Source organism: Triturus cristatus, chromosome 7, assembly GCF_964204655.1.
Source record: "Triturus cristatus chromosome 7, aTriCri1.1, whole genome shotgun sequence".
Taxonomy (NCBI): domain Eukaryota; kingdom Metazoa; phylum Chordata; class Amphibia; order Caudata; family Salamandridae; genus Triturus; species Triturus cristatus.
In genome coordinates, this window is record NC_140590.1 from 1,863,585,256 (window position 1) to 1,863,591,025 (window position 5,770).

The following is a 5,770-nucleotide window of genomic DNA, read 5'->3' on the forward strand; positions in this document are numbered from 1 at the left end:
GCTCCACCTGTTGGCGTTGGTTTCTGTGGGGCTCATGGCGCTTCCTTCTGCCATCTTTGTCGGTAGTGCGTCGTTCACGGTACGATCTCTAGGTGATGGGCCCGAATCCCGTCGCTTGCCACCAATGTTAGACGGCGACCTCAGAGGAGCCCGGAAGGGGTCCTGACTACCCTGAGACCCACCCTCGAAGTATCGTAGCCGGGCACTGGCGGGAGACTCCCCAGGGGGAGGAATCTCGTATCTAGGATCGTACTTCTGGCACCACACGACACAGAGTGACCACACCGTGTGTTCTTAGAAATCAATCTTTATCAAATAGGTCATCACTGCAAATATGTACAAGGAGAGCGCGGGCTCAATGAGTCTCGGAAGGGATAGGGGGTAGCGGGACAGTCTCTGGCAAAGGTTCAAGGCAGGGACGTACCCGGCGCACAGCGCACAATCCTCGAGCTGGGGGATACGTTGTTGTAGTTGGGGTCCGGCGGGACCGTGAGAGTCTGTCGGAGCCGCGAGTCACTCAGCGGGCTCAGGTACAAGTTCGGAGGTCTTACGATCTTCAGGGAGCTGCGAGTCACTCAGCGGGCTCAGGCACAAGTTCGGAGGTCTTACGATCTTCAAGGAGCCGCGAGTCACTCAGCAGGCTCAGGTACAAGTTCGGAGGTCTTACGATCTTCAAGGAGCCGCGAGTCACTCAGCAGGCTCAGGTACAAGTTCGGAGGTCTAACGATCTTCAGGGAGCCACGAGTCACTCAGCAGGGCTCAGGAGGGTCCAAGTTCCAGGAGCCGCGACCACGTCGGCAGGCTCTCGTTGTTCCAGCGTCGAATCTGCCGGACAGACCCAGAGCACCCCTTGTTATAGGTCGACCCCTCTTTGATGTCCGGAGCCTGTGCAGGCAGGGGTCTTGTCACCTGGGGGTCGCTTGTCGGGAATTCCTGTCATTGTCTTTTGATCCTTTCAGGGCCGGGTCGGGAGGAGTCCCAGACACCCAGCAGGCATGGAGCCAGCCCTCAGGGAGGCCGGAGGGCCGATCGAAACCCATCGTCCCAGGGGAGTTCAGAGGTGCGATAGAAACTGCTCCTCCCTCTCTCATCCCCTGGCGAGTGTGATGTCCTCCAGCCGGAGTGGCGCCTCTAGGCCCGGGTCGCGCTGGGGCCGGGCGGCCATCTTGGTGCATGAAGTAGGCACGCGGGCCCGGGGTGGCCGAAAGGAGAGAGGCCATGGACGGGGATGTCCGGGTCGGGTGCGTGTGTCCTGGTGGGGAGGATCGGCTAGGCCGTGTGCTGGGGGCTGCAGGTACCAGGTTTAGGTGGTGCGGGGGCACGTAGGGCCATACTACGAGGCCTGGTCCAACAAAGAGGAACCTAGAAAACATCAACCCGGTCGATCTCGCATCCGCTAGTCACATCCTCACGCCCACACTGGATGGATTAAAGGATGTACAGGATATGACCAATCACTACTTCCACTTTATGAACAGGGTACTTGACACCTTAGCTCCCCTACAATTAAAAAGAGTTACCACAAAAATGTCAAACCTCTGGTATGATGGTAGACTTAATGAAGACAGAAGACCATTGAAAGCAATTGAAAGACAATGGAGAGCCGCCCCATCCACTGCCCACCTCAAATTACTAAGAAGCACCAGAAATGCCTATTATAGAAGGATTAGAAGCTCAAAAGCTGATTTCATATGGGTACAACTAGACCAAGCTAAGAATCGCCCCAAAAAATTGTTCTAAATAATCAAAGCTCAATCTAAGGGTGTCTCCCACTCCCCCCTAGTCAATCCTGATACAGTCCCCAATTGCGAGGATCTTGCCTTCTTTTTCACAACAAAGACTGAAAACTTAAAAACAGACCTACTTAACAAGCTATTATCCCTTACCGACCCACACACAATCTCCTCACGGACCACACCAGGGACCCCGCTTAACTGCTCTGCAATGCCTGTCCTAACAACAATGCCTCCCGGACTGCCTTCAACCTCTACAGCGAAGAAACTATCCTAAACACGCTCACTACTTTGAAACTCTCCAATCACTTCACAGACCCTCTCCCAGCATCCCACTTAAAGACCTTCATTCCACTGCTAGTGCCCCTATGGACTAGGATCATAAATACCTATCTTCTGCAAGGAACCATCCCTGACATCCTCAAAGCTGGTCAGGTAACCCCCATCCTTAAGAAAGTATCAGCGGACCCATCAGACCTGAATAACTATCACCCAATAATCCAACATCTCGACTCTGGCCAAACTACTCGAAAAATGTGTCCACATGCAGCTTAGTAACCACATAGACCACTTCAACCTGCTCGATCAATTCCAATCAGGCTTTCGATCAGGGCGCAGTACCGAATCAGCCATGTCCACATAATAGATGACGCATTACAAATACTGGATCAAAACAAAGCCTGTTTGCTAATCCTACTTGACTTACCTTCAGCCTTCGATGCAGTCAAACACGACAACCTACTTGACCTCTTGAAGCATAGAATGGGGCTATCTGGAACGGTGTTAAACTGGTTCACTTCCTTCCTCCAAAATAGAACACAAAGATTCAAGATCAACCAATCTTTATCTAACCCCACCCCAGTCACTTTGGGAGTACCCCAGGGATCTTCCCTCTCCCCAACACTCTTCAATCTGTTTATGGAACCTCTCACTGAGCTTCTCAACTCCGCAAATATCCAATATCACATGTACGCCGACGACACACAACTCTACATGAAGGTCAACTCTATTGAAGACATCAATTCCCTTAATTCAACGCTCCAAAAAACACAGACCTGGCTAGCTAAGAACCATTTAAAACTAAACACACTAAAGACAGAATTCCTCTTAATCGCTCCCCCCAACCACACAACCATCATCCCCGAGTGGATGAAGCACCTAACTGCACTCGACGGTCAACCTTTCCTCATCGATTCCGCGAAATCTCTAGGAATAACCCTGGATAATAAGCTAAACATGCAGAAGCACATCAGCGCTGCAACTAAAGGAGCACATTTTCAGATAAACACACTGAGAAAACTGAAACCCTTCATACCCGCAAATGACTTTAAACAGGCAGTTCAAACTCTAGTAATTCCCAGAGTTGACTATGGGAGTGACGCTCTCTGTGGCCTTCCCAAATCAACGACCGCTCCGCTCAGAGTCTTAATCAATAGAGCCGCTAGACTCGTCACAGGCACCAAAAGAAACTGCCACATTTCCCCTGACCTTCATGCTCTCAACTGGTTACCTTTTGAGGCCAGAATCCAGTTAAAAATCGCCTGTATGACACATAATTTGTTTGTTGTAACGCTTTTCACCCTAAGTGGGATGGTTATTCCCAGACGTGGGACCCGTGCTCACTACGCCACTGGAGTCAAGCTATCCTGGCTGATGACGGCTGATAGCCAGAAACCGGTCCTAGGATGCTTGATTCCGGTCCAGGGAAGACATGGCTTGGCAGTTCGGCTGGACTGTTCCCATGAGGCACAGGGTCAAGACTGAGTTGCATATGGCCATGTCTAAACTGGGGTGGCGTAGTGGGCAAAAGAACGATGGATTTAACCCAGATCTCTTGACTGGGGGAGAATGTCTGCATTGTCAACATTCCGTCCATCATTTGTTTGTTGTAACGCTTTTCGCCCTAAGTGGGATGGTTATTCCCAGGCGTGGGACCCGTGCTCACTACGCCACTGGAGTCAAGCTATCCTGGCTGATGACGGCTGATAGCCAGAAACCGGTCCTAGGATGCTTGATTCCGGTCCAGGGAAGACATGGCTTGGCAGTTCGGCTGGACTGTTCCCATGAGGCACAGGGTCAAGACTGAGTTGCATATGGCCATGTCTAAACTGGGGTGGCGTAGTGGGCAAAAGAACGATGGATTTAACCCAGATCTCTTGACTGGGGGAGAATGTCTGCATTGTCAACATTCCGTCCATCATTTGTTTGTTGTAACGCTTTTCGCCCTAAGTGGGATGGTTATTCCCAGACGTGGGACCCGTGCTCACTACGCCACTGGAGTCAAGCTATCCTGGCTGATGACGGCTGATAGCCAGAAACCGGTCCTAGGATGCTTGATTCCGGTCCAGGGAAGACATGGCTTGGCAGTTCGGCTGGACTGTTCCCATGAGGCACAGGGTCAAGACTGAGTTGCATATGGCCATGTCTAAACTGGGGTGGCGTAGTGGGCAAAAGAACGATGGATTTAACCCAGATCTCTTGACTGGGGGAGAATGTCTGCATTGTCAACATTCCGTCCATCATTTGTTTGTTGTAACGCTTTTCGCCCTAAGTGGGATGGTTATTCCCAGACGTGGGACCCGTGCTCACTACGCCACTGGAGTCAAGCTATCCTGGCTGATGACGGCTGATAGCCAGAAACCGGTCCTAGGATGCTTGATTCCGGTCCAGGGAAGACATGGCTTGGCAGTTCGGCTGGACTGTTCCCATGAGGCACAGGGTCAAGACTGAGTTGCATATGGCCATGTCTAAACTGGGGTGGCGTAGTGGGCAAAAGAACGATGGATTTAACCCAGATCTCTTGACTGGGGGAGAATGTCTGCATTGTCAACATTCCGTCCATCATTTGTTTGTTGTAACGCTTTTCGCCCTAAGTGGGATGGTTATTCCCAGACGTGGGACCCGTGCTCACTACGCCACTGGAGTCAAGCTATCCTGGCTGATGACGGCTGATAGCCAGAAACCGGTCCTAGGATGCTTGATTCCGGTCCAGGGAAGACATGGCTTGGCAGTTCGGCTGGACTGTTCCCATGAGGCACAGGGTCAAGACTGAGTTGCATATGGCCATGTCTAAACTGGGGTGGCGTAGTGGGCAAAAGAACGATGGATTTAACCCAGATCTCTTGACTGGGGGAGAATGTCTGCATTGTCAACATTCCGTCCATCATTTGTTTGTTGTAACGCTTTTCGCCCTAAGTGGGATGGTTATTCCCAGACGTGGGACCCGTGCTCACTACGCCACTGGAGTCAAGCTATCCTGGCTGATGACGGCTGATAGCCAGAAACCGGTCCTAGGATGCTTGATTCCGGTCCAGGGAAGACATGGCTTGGCAGTTCGGCTGGACTGTTCCCATGAGGCACAGGGTCAAGACTGAGTTGCATATGGCCATGTCTAAACTGGGGTGGCGTAGTGGGCAAAAGAACGATGGATTTAACCCAGATCTCTTGACTGGGGGAGAATGTCTGCATTGTCAACATTCCGTCCATCATTTGTTTGTTGTAACGCTTTTCGCCCTAAGTGGGATGGTTATTCCCAGGCGTGGGACCCGTGCTCACTACGCCACTGGAGTCAAGCTATCCTGGCTGATGACGGCTGATAGCCAGAAACCGGTCCTAGGATGCTTGATTCCGGTCCAGGGAAGACATGGCTTGGCAGTTCGGCTGGACTGTTCCCATGAGGCACAGGGTCAAGACTGAGTTGCATATGGCCATGTCTAAACTGGGGTGGCGTAGTGGGCAAAAGAACGATGGATTTAACCCAGATCTCTTGACTGGGGGAGAATGTCTGCATTGTCAACATTCCGTCCATCATTTGTTTGTTGTAACGCTTTTCGCCCTAAGTGGGATGGTTATTCCCAGACGTGGGACCCGTGCTCACTACGCCACTGGAGTCAAGCTATCCTGGCTGATGACGGCTGATAGCCAGAAACCGGTCCTAGGATGCTTGATTCCGGTCCAGGGAAGACATGGCTTGGCAGTTCGGCTGGACTGTTCCCATGAGGCACAGGGTCAAGACTGAGTTGCATATGGCCATGTCT